Here is a 14,781-nt window from a genome sequence, read left to right as displayed (position 1 = left end):
ATTGCAATTACACAGCTTCTGATGCGTCGAAGTCAAAACACAGCTATTGAACAAAGTGTTGTTCGGTCATTCACGTGCGAATGAGTGTTCTACGAACGTTCAATTGACGCGTACCGTACAAGTACTTCTATTTCTCGGTGTTAGTATGACTCTCAATTGAAGCGTAACATAGCAACTAACCGTGGAAATGTGTACGAGCCGAAATACTGTCTGCTACACAGTAATAAATGTAGAATAATGTATTACAATTACAGTAATTTTTCCATGGTAGAAATTCATAGTAATGTGAAATACAAAAATATACATTTTTTCCTATGTCTTGCAATTTCGCTGCTATAGAATTAATAATTTTGTTTCGATTTCCTCCCGGCACACCAGCGGTCCATTCGCGGCACACCAGTGTGCCGCAGCACACCGGTTGGGAAACGCTGGCATAGATTTACAGCTACCTAATTATATCATAAATACTGTCACAAGTTTGAATGTGAATAACACAGAGAGTATTAACACCAAGGCAATTTATTTTGGTCATGTTTTACATTGATATGTTGTACACCTGACGCACGAATAACACTAGTTAACAAAGGTTATGTTACATAAAAGGAAATGCCTGTTCTTAAAGGAACTTTTTGCGCTGAATTCGAATATGCACTCGGTTTTTCTCCATCACGTACGATTTTCCCTAACAGAGGGATTTTCGGGAAAATCCCTCAAAAATTTCCCTTTTCGTTTATTTTACACCCCAAGATCTTGTCCCCTTGCATATACTAACATAGAAATTATACCTAAGTATACTTTGATTCATATTTAACAAACCCTCCAAGTTTCGTAATAATCGCTTTATTCTTTCTAGAGAAATAAATATGTTTGTATGTATACTGTGTGTACTGTTTATTGCACCTTATAGTAATGCTTTCAGATCTCTTAAGTTGAGGTAAAACGTTTTGCTTTATTACCACAAACACATATATAAAATATAATACAATATAATTTACAAGTGTGACAATTTACAATAAGAGCTCATCCGTGGCTAAGCGGTTAGCGTACGCGCCTTTGGCGTGGGAGACCCGGGTTCGATTCCCGGCGGGAGCTCATGTGGTTCGGATTCCACGTTAATCAGTAGGTCCACGTCTCATATAGCCTCGCTGCTGAAAGGGACGCTAAACTAAAATCAACTCAACAATTTACAATAAACAATAATACAAATGTACCAAAAGGTCATGGAAAGACAATCAAAACTATCACAATATATGAAACTTCCATTGGGTTATAAAAACGTACACTACTTCCTTCTCTTGTAAGAAATGTTGCATTCTCTAACAAGACCCCAACAATAGTTCCCCATCATTGAAGGATCCCATCGTCCCTAGTACCTTTTCTCCATTGCCATTATATCTTGGTGGAATCTTTCTCCCTGTTCGTCGCTGAGAGCACCTAGGTTAGCAGGAAAGAAGCTGAGGTGGGAGTGCAAAAAGTGGATTTTTAAAGACATCCTACAACCCAACTCTTTGTATTTCTGTATCATGTCCTGTACGATTTCTGTGTAACTCTCAGCTTTGTTATTGCCCAGAAAGTTGCGCACAACACACTTAAATGCTGTCCAGGCAGCTAGCTCAGCACTGTTTTACTTGCTGTCAAAACTATCATCAAGCATTAATTTCCTAATTTGGGGACCAATAAACACTACCGCTGAAATCTTAGCATCACTCAGGTTAGGGAACTTATCTCGCAAATACTTGAAACCTTCACCAGATGTGTCCATGGCTTTGACAAAGTTTTTCATAAGTCCTAACTTGATATGAAGTGGCGGTAGTAATATCTTATTAGGATCTACCAAAGGAGCGTATTTGACGTTGCATTCTCCAGGTACGTAATTCACTCTAGGTTCCCATTCCTTCACTTCATAATGTTTGTCATCAGCTCGGCTATCCCATAAACATAAAAAAACATTGGTACTTCGTGTAACCGCACTGCAGTCCTAATAAAATACCAACTACCTTGAGATCACAACATATTTGCCAACAATGGTCCTTGTAATTTATAAGATTTAGCAAAGTTGACATGGTGTCATAGGATTCCTTAATCTTCACTGAGTGCGCAAGTGGTATAGAAGGTTTTTTTATTTCCATTATGTAAAAGGACAGCTTTAAGGCTGACCTTTGACGCGTCGATAAATAATCTCCATTCTTCTGGAACGTAAGGAATTCCTAGCTCCGCCATCAACCCATTTATATCCGTACATACGCACACATTATCTTGCATTGAGAAATAGCTTGAAAATTGAACATGCCTTTTCCTGTACACTGATATGTTCGTTTCTGCATCCAATAAGTTCCACTGCTGGAGCCTTGATCCCAGAAGTTCCGCCTCTTGTTTTGTCAGGTGCAAATCACGGACTAGGTCATTAAGTTCACATTACTATCAGGTGCAATAAACAGTGCACACAGTATACATACAAATATATTTATTTCTCTAGAAAGAACAAAGCGATTTTTACGAAACTTTTAGGGTTTATTAAATATAAATCAAGGTATACTTAGGTATAATTTCTATGTTACTATATGTAAGGGGACAGGAGCTAGGGGAATAAAATATCTGAAAAAGGGAAATTTTTGAGGGAATTTCCAGAAAACCCCTCTGTTATGGGAAAACTGTACGTGATGGAGAGAAACCGAGTGCATATTCGAATTCAGCGCAAAAAGTTCCTATAAGATCAGGTGATTTTTCTCATGTAACAAACAAAAAGTTTAAATTTGTTAACTAGTGTAATTTTTCGAAATGTCCCCCTTGGCCTTGATGCAGGCACGAAGTCTGTCCGGCCACTGGTCAATGGCATTACGAACCACGTCCATGGGAAAATTGTTCACTACTCGGGTCAAAGATTGTTTGACATCGACAGATGGATGCCGTTGATGGCAGACCTTTGCCTGAAGGACTGCCCAAAGTTTGTAGTCGAACGGGTTAAGGTCGGGGCTGCTAGAAGGCCAATCAGCGGTAGAAATGAAGTCGGGGACGTTCCGTGCCAGTCAGTCCTGGGTTCTTTTCGTTTTGTGGCCTGGAGCGGAAACCTGCTGGAAGGTCCACCTTTCTCCAGGAACATGGTAGCAGACAGTGGTTTCACTATATATGTTAGTACTGTGTTTTGGTACACCTTGGCAGAGATTTTAACACCTTGTTCGCAAAAATGCAGCTGGGTTGTGCCTGAGTAGCTCATTCCCCACCAAACCATCAGTGAGGCAGGATGGTGCCCTCTGAACCCTTGGAGCTGCTTCAGCAGCTGCAATAGATGACGTGGCATACACACGGTCATTTTAGGCGTTGTAGGCCTGCTCAGCTGTGAATACCTTTTCGTCAGTGAACAGAATCTTTCTGTGCAGATTGTTGGCGTAACGCCGCAACAGTTTCTTTGATTTAAGGACCGTCTGCGACATTAATGTTTGGGTCAGAAAGTAACCAGTCCGCCTCTTATACGCCCGTAGATGTAGGTCACTCTTGAGCACACGAGACATGGAATTTCTGCTGATGTTCATCTCAGCAGCCATCACTGTGTTCGAACAGAATTTCTTCGAATTTTTGCTGCGACTGCTTTCTGGACCTTTGGGGTTCGTACCGTTTGTGGTCTGCCACTCCTTGTGCGGTCAGCTGCCGTTCCAGTCTCTGTGTATCGCTGAATGGCTTAATACACGAATCTGTTGCTGATCTGATTTGTAAGGACACGAATCTGTTGCTGATTTGTAGGGGTTTCAGGAGGTTGAAAATCTCACCTACTGTCTTCCCGACCTTACTGCTACACGATTTTCGTAATCACCCCACTACATCAGAACTCAGTACATATCAACATATGTCATGAACAGTCACACACACACACACTACATGCATCTTCCGCTTTATACACAGATGGCAGCACTGTGCCACTCCGGAGGCCCACAGCGCCACTTTAAACTTTGTGACAGTATTTATGATATAACTAGGTAGATACCATGTGTGCAGAAACTTGCGTGATCGTAGATTCATTATGAAGATATTTATGTCCATATGTTTACCGATACCAATACCGGTATCATATAACACAATCTGGCTCCTTATATTGCCTTAGCAAAGGTCGACGTATGTGCACCCATGTTCAGTTAGTAAAACTTAACACATAGTCAGGGCCGGCTCTACCATATGTGCAACACGTGCATTTTCACCGGGCGACAAGTTTCGGGGGGCGACAAAATCTGTCATAACTGTGTTATTTAAAATAAATATTGAATACAGACTTCATGATGATGGTAATTAACCCTTTCGGGACCAAATGGCCAACGTGACACATACGGGGTTGTCGCTTAATTAATCCTCTGCTGTGTGAGTGCTAATGAAGATATCGGAAGATTTTTTTTCTCTGAGTGTCGAATTTCCTTGTCAAAATTGAGCCCAAAGTAAAAAAAAAAAAGTAAATTTTCTTAGTTTTTTCAATATAACTTCCTTAGTTTCAGAAAGATCTACTTAGGACTTGTCAGGTATATACCTTATATAGATACCTAATTTTTTAGACTAATTTGAACAACTCACAATCAGTGTTGCCAAGCAGAGAAATTAAAATTTTCTTATTTTGCGGAAAAAAAATTAAAAAATCAAAATTTACGTTTATAAATCCGTACCTATACGTACGAACGCAAGTGATCTTACGCCAGTCAAACATCAGTCTTTACTGAACAAATGCAAGTACAGATCGTTACAATCGAGTAATTAGGGGACGCACGAAAAATTCGAATTTAGGTTCTAAACCTTGATGTTTTTATTTTTCTGTTTGCCAAAATCATTTTTTTTTTTTTAATTACAGGCGTCGTTTCTTAGATATCGACATGATACAGGGTGCGGCACGTAAAACCGGCCCGTAAAGTGATCACATAAAATGAAATGTAATGTATTGAATATGATTAACTACAACACATAAATGAAATGTAATGTATTGAATATGACTACTCACCTTCACAGCAGGTGCTGAAAGTGTCCTCCGCCCACTTCAACACACATGTGAGCACGATTGAGGAGATTCATATATACCCTTGTCAGTTCTTGTGTTGTAATGCTATTGGCGACATCCTGGATCCTGGTCTTGAGTTCTTCAATTGTGTGTGGATTTGTTTCGTATACTCTTCCGTTTAACAGTCCCCATAAGTAAAAGTCACACGTGGACAAGTCTGGTGACCGAAGAGGCCACAAGCCTTTGCTGATTGTCCTCTCTGGTGTAAACATCGAATACGGCATTATCACACACTGACACTCACCCGGCTTAACACAACGAGGCCTTTTTCTCAACTGGTTTCGACAAGTTTCACTGGCTGCGGCTGCACATGACTGCTGCAGGTCACGTAAGTCGACCCGAGCTCGACACGCCATCTCTTGGTAGGAAGGTAGATTATTTAAGTGTTGCCAAAAACACAATATACCAGAATATTACGACGGGCCGGTTTTACGTGCCGCACCCTGTATTTGTAGTATATATTAGTGACGTATCAAAGTTTATTTTAAAATTCGGGTTCGTCTGTCTGGTAGCAGTATTTCCAGCCATAGAAAATTTTATTTCACTGTTTTAGAGGAAAAATTCGAAAAGTATCCCATTTTCCCTTTATATAATTTCCCTTCCCTGTTATTGGGTACCTTGGAATAAACGTATCAGTATCTGAAAGCCTTCTTATTGGCCTCACAACCCACCATAGAAAGTTTCACTTGGATAATTAGGGGAAGTACAGTTTGAGGTTTACAGTAGACCTTATTCTCAAAGTGGAAAGATAATTGTGATTTTTTTAAAGGTAGAATGAGGTAATTTATTTTAAATGACATGCTTAGTTTATTAGATATCGTCATGATACTTCTAGGATATATTAGTGGTATACCAAAGTTTGTTCTAAAATAGTTTGCGTCTCTCGGGTAGCAGTGTTTCCAGCCACAGAAAATTTGAATTCCCGTTTTTAGGTGAAAAATTCGGAAAATATCCCACTTTTCCCTCTATAACTTCCCTCTTGTTGGCTACATTGGAACAAACGTAGCAGTATCTGAAAGCCTTGTCTTTGGTCAACACAACGCACCATAGAAAGTTTCAATAGGTTAATTAGGGAAACTACAGCACCTGCATAACTGTTGATTTTTGCTTCTGAGCGGAAAGTGTCAAAATTTCCTGTGTACGATGAGAGATTTTTTCTTTCCGTTTTTGTATAGCAGCCAATGACTTCACGTGTTCACTCTGTGTTGTCGATAGACCAGAGAATTTTTTGAGGTGACTTAGACCCATGTGGCAACAGTGGTGCCAGCTCCAAAAAATTTTAAAATTCTGTTAAGGATTTTAAAAAAATTTCATCCCTTCATTTCCCTCCCGTTGACAACATTGCAATCAGACTTATGCCATAAAATTTGCACATTCTTCGTCTAGAAAACAAGGTTTCAACCATATCAATCTTGTAAATAGTCTCTTGAATTATAATTCATTAACTGAAAGTACGAAAACTCCAAAAATGACTAGGTCTCGAAAGGGTTAAATTTACTAAGCTGATGTTTTATTTGAATACTACGTGTATAAATATGTCTAAGTCGCATTAGTTTAAGGTCACATGAACAGTGCTAAAGCAAATGGTCAAAAATCCCAGCATGAATTACTTGATATCAAATACAAGAACTTAATTCTCGAACAGTAGCGAACACCTGTTCATTTTAGTTAGTTACCGATATCACAACTTTGATATGAAAACTGTTCTTGACTTTGCCGTACACAAGTTTCTTGCCATTGAAGGTGCAAACAAGTTCTTTTAAAATTTTGTAGATGTAGAAAGAAAATCAAGAAATCAAAATAAAAGAGCTAGCTCCACTTGAATTCCAAATTGATATATTGAAGCTTGAAGCTTGAAGATTGAAGCTTGATATTGAATTCTATAAAAAGGATTACTTGCAGATATGTTTGGTTTATCTTTCACCAACATCATAGATTATTATTTAAAGAAAGAAAAAACAGATACGAGATTGTACTTGTAGTGTTTAGTGTTTTCTGAGTACGAGTGCCATTTCCCTCCCGTTCGTTGTACATGATGGGGTTTCATACTTGAAATCTTGGCTTTTAAGATATGTTCTTTCTGAAGAAAGAGAGGGGGTCGGCAAATTGCCTAGGGCCGGCCCTGCGCATAGTAATAAAAAAAAAATCGTTCATTATTTGATTTTTGTTTACGTACAACTTAAGAACTGAAGGTCTGCTTAATACTTCACAAGTGAGTTGAGCAGGTCAAGATCTGTATGCGAATTTTCATTCAGATTGGGTGAGTTTGAATGAACTCATGCGTTATCTAGTGTTCGTATCGGAAAAATCAAATAAAAGACAGAGAAAGGCCACTCAACTTTTTCAAAAGTTATGTTCTTACAGTTGTATATACGGCCATATAATGCTAGGTTCTCTCCCCTGTATCGCCTTCTTTCCCACGCCTTTGTTACGAGTGTGTCAAGATTGACGCTCACTTGTGATTTGCACCGTATCGTCGTGTCTGTGCGTGAAATGGTCTTCCGATTTAGACCAAAATGTGTGTCAAGGTAATCGGTGATTTATTTAGGTAGCCTTTTAAATTTGGCTGAGATACGTCAAACAGTTTTTAAAAAACTTACAAATGTTGCAAACATGGGCTGAAAATAGAAGAATTGTAATAGACATGACCCATAAAAATACTATCATACTTTAAAATGGTATTACATTACTTTGGATAATCGTATTCAAATGAAATTGCGTCACATTTGAAAGAAAAATTCAATATTTTTGTGCATGTCAACATTGGATAACTGTCAATAATGGACGTGATCAAACACAAAAAAGTAAATTCATTCATGTTTACTCTGTGATTAGGCGATATGAGTTCATTGCTGGATATTTAGCAAGCAATTTCTGTTTCTGCTGGAGGTCACTTGGGAAGCTTTTATGTTTCTGTACTGTTATGCCGTAATGTGCCAACGTAAATTTATTTCCTTTCGTTGTATTGTGTTGTTTGTGCCGTATTGAAACGTCAAGTCTATGGCCCATTTTTCTTTCGAGAGGCCACTGTCACAGGTCCAACTTGATCTTGAAATGCTCACTAATTGGTTATTTTCACAATTGGAAGAAGAAGGTAATGACTTTATTTTCCAACAAGATGGAGTACCTCTTCACTGTCATTTACATATTCGAGAACATCTGAATGAGCGGCTTTCAGGAAGATGGATTGGACGTGCCGGAAGTGATGGTAATGTCTTCTGCGAGTGGCCGGGGGCCGCGGTGGCTCAGTGGTAGAGCGTTCACCTCTGGTACTTGGAGTCCCAGGTTCGATCACAGCCCCTGCCAAGTAAACTTTGTGGTTGACAACACGCGTGCGTTGGTTTTCTCGGGGTTCTCCCGTTTCCTCTCACTTTCTTCATTCCACTATTTAATTCATTACTCATCATCATCGTCTCATCTAGCCTAACCGGCATAACCGTGGAACGTAAAACTCAAAGATTTCATTTCATTTTCTACGAGTGGCCGCCGAGGTCGCCTGACTTGCCGTTCTGCGACTTCTTTTTATGGGGCTACGTAAAGGAGTGCGCCTATGTATCCCCATTGCCTCAAAATCTGCAAGAAGTGCAAATTCGTATCAATGCTGCCATCCAGTCCATTTTATCAGATATGTTGGAGCGTGTGTGGCGTGAATGGGAATTTCGTCTTGTCTGCATCGCCACTCGTGGGGCCCACATTGGGTGTTCATGAGGTATAGTTTAAAAAAAAAAAAATCAAATGTGACCAATTTCATTTAAATACAATTATCCAAAGTGACGTAATACCACTTTAAAGTATGGACACGCTGTATTATAGAAATAAAACAAAATTATTTGTAAACTAAGGAGGGAAAAGAAGAACGGGAGCCGTATCGAAAAGCAGAGATGCCTTGAGATGGTTACCTTCCAAATGAGTATTTCTCAAGAAAAGGAACAGGAGAAAAAAAACTTGCTTCATCTGTTTTATAACTTAGTCATTTTATGACCGAAGTACACCACAATGCATCAGTTCGTGTCACAGATGTAAATACATGCGTCAAATCACCCTCATTGTCTTACATTTCCATCATTAGCCAATCTAACATTAATTTAACTTTTTTTTTTTTTTTTTTTTGTTTAAACCAGGTTTTTATGGTTTAAAAAATTTGCTTTATATATTCATATCATATATGGACAGAAATAAGTTTGTTTCGCCTTGATGTTATTATGCAACAACCGGGTTATGCTGGAAGGGGTCACCTAAGCTTAAAGCGGAATAAAAACCGCTTCTCAAGTTACATCCGAGAGAAATTGTCCTCCATATGAACTCGGAACAAGGACTAATTGGCCACAAATGCGATATGTATGCCGACTCACTCACGAAGGAATCCTGATAAAAAAAAATACGTTGTACTGATCTTTACATGCTTCTTAATATAACTGTCAAGAGTCATTTCAGAAGAACAAAAAGATAAACAGTTGCACAAGTGAAACCATTATACAGAATTACATATGAACAATTTCAAAGTACTACGGAGTACAGAAGAACTAATTTAGTTGAAGTTAGTTAACAACGACTTTTATTGGTCCAAATTAAAGAAATACACCGACTTAATCTGCATATCAATAAGAAGAGTGAATCAAGATACGAATTATTTGAGTCCACTTTGGCTCAGACTCATTTACACATAAATAGATACCAAAAATACATATTTCACTAAATGCCTCTCGTGGGGTCTGTATGACCCCCCCCCCCACACACACACACTCACAAAGTACGGCATTTTCGATGTATTTTATCAATAGTAAACATTGAAACAAAACAATATTTAGATTTTTTCTTCGATTGCAATTACATAACAATTCACAAAATAAACATTTATAAACTTATTTTTAAAAAAGTTGCTTTTGTAGTATAATCTTTTTGAGTAATGAATGGGAAATTTAGGTCTGAATATAATACGAATAATATACGGGAGTGAAACGTGATAACCCACAAATGTGTGTTCATCAAGATTTTACAAACACTTACACTTTTACGAACATTTTTTTGTTTTTTGGTTTAAACCAGTTTTTTTTTTTTAAAAAACAGCTGGTTTAAACCACCTTGGTTTAAACCAGCCAACCCTGATACATAACCTCTTTCTATCCTTCCCTCACATATGATCTGTTGTCAGTAACTGTAGAAGTAATGGGTTTTATTTTCGAACTGTTTTCACTAAGCTGTAAGGATATACGTTCTCACCATTCTAAAGAAAACTGTTCTTAAGTTCATCCATGCGTTGCGAAGTTAGAAAACAACGATAGGTATGCAATATTCCTGGGATTATACATATACTTTTGACACACTATGTATAGACGTATATAAGCAATGTGGACAATTGTAGATATTTTTGCAGGGCTGCCACTGACCTAAAAAGTCAGAGAGAGTAAGAAAAACTTCTTTAGGCTATAAACTAATTGTGCCATCTTGTTTATTAAAACTTATATTCATTTATTTATGTTCTATAAATGGGAGTTTTAAGCTTATCATAGTGACTCAAGTAATATTCTTATATGTGTAAAAATTAAAACTCTGACGTACATGTCATACTTAAAGGTACTAGACCACTAGCTTACCCCGTAAATACCTCGTCACTTGGCTAGTGTATTATATATTATAAAGAAAATTACAGAAAATTATAAAAGAATTTTGTGAATCACCTTTCAAGTTTAATGTAGTATGTTTCAATAGGAAGTATATGTATCAGGAAATAGTTGTCAAGATTTTCGAGAAGAAGTAATGTCAAAAGTAATCTTCAGTGCAATGCTCCTTGCAATTACCAATAGTATAATTCATCTTCAGGCCTTTGAAGGAAAAAAATAAACTTGTAATCAAGATTTGAGGAAAACTTTCTTGGATCGATTCTACTGAAGTAAATTCCTCCAAAGACTTTTGCTTTCATAACCTACCATGTTATTACCATGTGTTTTGGCTTCAGAGTTGCTACATTCAGATTTGGTAGCACGCTCTTATACTTCGGAAAATTTAGACAAGATGCCAACAGAACCACCATTCAGGGGGTGTTTCCGGAATGTAGGCGGCGTGTTGTCAAACCTGAATCTGAGAGCTGTAGGTAGCATAGCGAGTATATGAAGAAGTCTACGGGAAATTTATTTTAGTGAAATTACCTACTAGTGTGACAGATCCGTGCAGGTTTTCTTTTTGATTTAAATAATTTCTCTACTTAATTCCTTCAAAGACGTTTAGATAAATAGTGAAGGTTCGATGTCTTTTCTAATAGTAAATGTAAAGATAATTCAGTATTCATATCAAGTTAAACGCCAAGGTTTTTTTTTTTTTTTTTTTTTTTTTTCAATTCCACATTCAACTCTATTTGCTAAATAATTGATCACAATTCATACTTCTGTATTGTCTCAAATATGGTCATTAAAATTCAGAAAATGGATGGAGAACATGATGAAGATCCTTAAACCGCAAATAAATAATAGCTCCTAAGTTTAAAATTCCTCTTATTTTAACGAATTGAAAACAAGATGACATTGGTTGTGTACAACTTTTTAAGAATGTATATTTTTGAAGAAATTAAATTCAGTGATTCCTATAATGGTTTTCCATCGAGATCAAACTAAATTTTCAGGATTTGATACTTTCGTATGGTGACTGGAATAAGAATGACAAGAGCTTTGTGAAGATTAATTCTTTAAATGATACTCGTTTGGTAGTTGCATTAAATTCGCGCATAAAAATAGGAACATTAAATCATTACATTAACGAAAGGAGGACACAACCGTTTTTTTGACACGCCAAATCCTTGATAGATGCGAATTCAGTGACATACGAAGAGTGTAAAAGTGCATGAGTGGACCGAGACCTTCGGCGTACCGTGCCGATGCATTAGCCACTATGCTTCCCAGTCGCGGTCCACTCATGCACTTTCTCACTCTTTGTGTATCATTGAATTCGCACCTACTGAAGATTTGGTGTGCTAAAAATTGCTTGTTTCTTCCTTTCGTTAATATAATAATAATACAACTGTCAGAGGTTTTCTAAATATTGACATTGGATGTCCATGTCAATCAATGGCAAATTTAATCATTTATTAAATGTATTCCAACAGTGCAGAGAAGAGCAAGGTAAATACCTGTTCAAGTTTTTCTATTAAAACCCAGAACAAACATGTTGAACGTTAAAAATTATAAAAGCAACCAATAATCCAAATCTGTGAAATATAAAAAGAAACTTTAAAATTGTTTTATAAATCAAGAAATACTACGAAAAATATTCGTAAGTTGATGGGTGAACGAAAAATTTTGAAAACAGCCCAGGGAAAATTCCTAAGCGCGGGTAGCATTGTGGCAACCCTGTTTGATAAAGTGTACAAGATATTTATAAGTAGGTTGCATTCGTTATGAGTGTTGAATTAGGAAGGTAGGTAGCCGAAGAAGTAGCGAATTGGAACCATATTGTAGGATCCTTGCTTATTTATTAGAGGAGGTTTTTCATTTCTCATGTGCATGTGATAAGCGTATTAAATATGTGGTTCGAGCAGCTCCATACTCTGCATAGTCATCTATAAAAGTTAATCGATTTCTTTGCATGCTTGTGTCGAGCTTTTGTTCGTTCTCATATTTGTTAGTCTCTTCCCTTTTCATTTCAAACATTCAGCATATTCCTAATTTTAATTCTGTTCCAGTTAAAATACACTGTGATCAAAATTATCCGGATACCCTCCAAAACATACGTTTTTCATATTAGGTCCATTGTGTTGCCACCTACTGCCAGGTATTCATTATCAGCGACCTCAGTAGTCATTAGACGTCGTGAGAAAGCAGAATGGTGCGCTCCGCGGAACTCACGGACTTCGAACGTGATCAGGTGATTGGGTGTCCCTTGTCAGAAGTCTGTACGCAAGATTTCCACACTTCTAAACATCCCTAGGTCCACTGTGTCTGATGTGATAGTGAAGTAAAAACGTGAGGAGACACGTACAGCACAAAAGCGTACATGCGGACCTCGTCTGTTGACTGACAGAGACCGCCGACAATTGAAGAGGGTCGTAAAGTGTAACAGGCAGACATCTATTCAGACCCATCACACAGTAATTCCAAACTGCATCACGATCCACTCCGAGTACTATGACAGTTAGGTGTGAGGTGAGAAAACTTGGAATTCATGGTCGAGCGGCTGCTCATAAGCCACACATCACACAGGTAAATGCCAAACGACGCCTCGCTTGGTGTAGGAAGCGTAAACATTGGACGATTGAGTAGTGGAAAAACGTTGTGTGGAGGGATGAATCACGGTGGCGATCCGATGGCAGAGTGTGGGTATGGCGAATGCCTGGTGAACGTCATCTGTCAGTGTGTGTAGTGCCAACAGTAAAATTCGGAGGTGATGGTGTTATGGTGTGGTCGTGTTTTTCTTGGAGGGGGCTTACACCCCTTATTGTTTTGGGTGGCACTCTCACAGCCCAGGCCTACATTGATGTTTTAAGTACCTTCTTGCTTCCTGCTGTTAAAGAGCAATTCGGGGATGACAATTGCATCTTTCAACACGATCGAGCTCCAGTTCATACTGCACGCACGGCCTGTGGCGGAGTGGTGACACGACCATAACATCCCTGTAATGGACTGGCCTGCACAGAGTCCTGACTTGAATCCTAAAGAACACCTTTGGGATGTTTTGGAACGCCGACTTTGTACCAGGCCTCACCGCCCTACATCGATACCTCTCCTCAGTTCAGCACGCCGTGAAAAATGCGCTGCAATACCCCAAGAAACGTTCCAGCACATGATTCAAAGTATGCCTGCGAGAGTCGAAGCTGTCATCAAGGCTAAGGGTGGCCAACAGCATATTGAATTCCAGCAGTACCGATAGAGGGCGCCACGAACTTGCAAGTCATTTTCAGCCAGGCTTCCGGACACTTTTGATCACATAGTGTATGTATATACCTACGTTATGAGAGAATTATTTTGTGTAAGAATTATTTAACTGAAATCTTCATTAGATACGAGGGGTGATCGGAAAGTAAAGTTGCAAAGCTTGCAGTGAAACGTGTATATATTATTTCACACAACCAGTACAACAGTACATGCATTGGGTTATTTTTCGACAATCTCGATGGGTTGAGGCACTTGTCGCATCATGAGATGAGATTGAAGATTCCCACATGGTAAAAATCATGTCCTTCCATGTTCAGCCACATTATCACCCGGGCTGTAGGCAAGATAGTCGATGATATCCTAGCAAAACTGCCCCAACACCACGCTCCTCGTCGGTGACTTTTTCTTTACCAGCCACAAACCTTTGACGGAGTTCTGCGACATGCTGACGAGACATTACAGTCTCTCCATAAACCTCTACCAGCTGCCGGAAAATTTCAGCCGCGGTTACATGTTTCGCCATAGAAATAGAATAACTGAGCAGACTTCTTCGCGAGACCAGTGTTTCAAAGAGTCACCATTTGTTTACCTAAAACTAGCGCCATAGTTGGCGGATGGCCGAAACTGCACAGTTACCAACTCCATGTGTTAAAATTACTGTACATCTCATTCCTCTATAACAGATGAAACTCCAGAAATATCGGCCTTGTAATGTCAGTTTCTAATCCATTCTCGTATATTGCTTGGAGGGAACCTCATTCATGAAAGCAAGACTTGAATTATTTAGTCACTCGGCTCAAGTCTTGATTGTTAGTGCGGGCTATAAGAACGAAATGCTTCAAGTGAAGTAATATTCAGATTAAACCTCTACAGAAGTGCGTCAGTATGGTC

At 38.5% G+C, this 14,781-nt stretch overlaps 1 protein-coding gene across 5 annotated transcripts in view; it reads left to right on the top strand.

Annotated features, from left to right (window-relative positions):
• Tao (Serine/threonine-protein kinase Tao) overlaps positions 1–14,781 on the top strand; it is a 92,366-nt gene that overhangs the window by 72,000 nt on the left and 5,585 nt on the right. The window lies entirely within an intron of this gene.

This window comes from Thermobia domestica, chromosome 8 (assembly GCF_964235325.1).
Source record: "Thermobia domestica chromosome 8, izTheDome1.hap1.1, whole genome shotgun sequence".
NCBI lineage: Eukaryota > Metazoa > Arthropoda > Insecta > Zygentoma > Lepismatidae > Thermobia > Thermobia domestica.
This window is presented reverse-complemented; position numbering and strand designations above follow the sequence as displayed.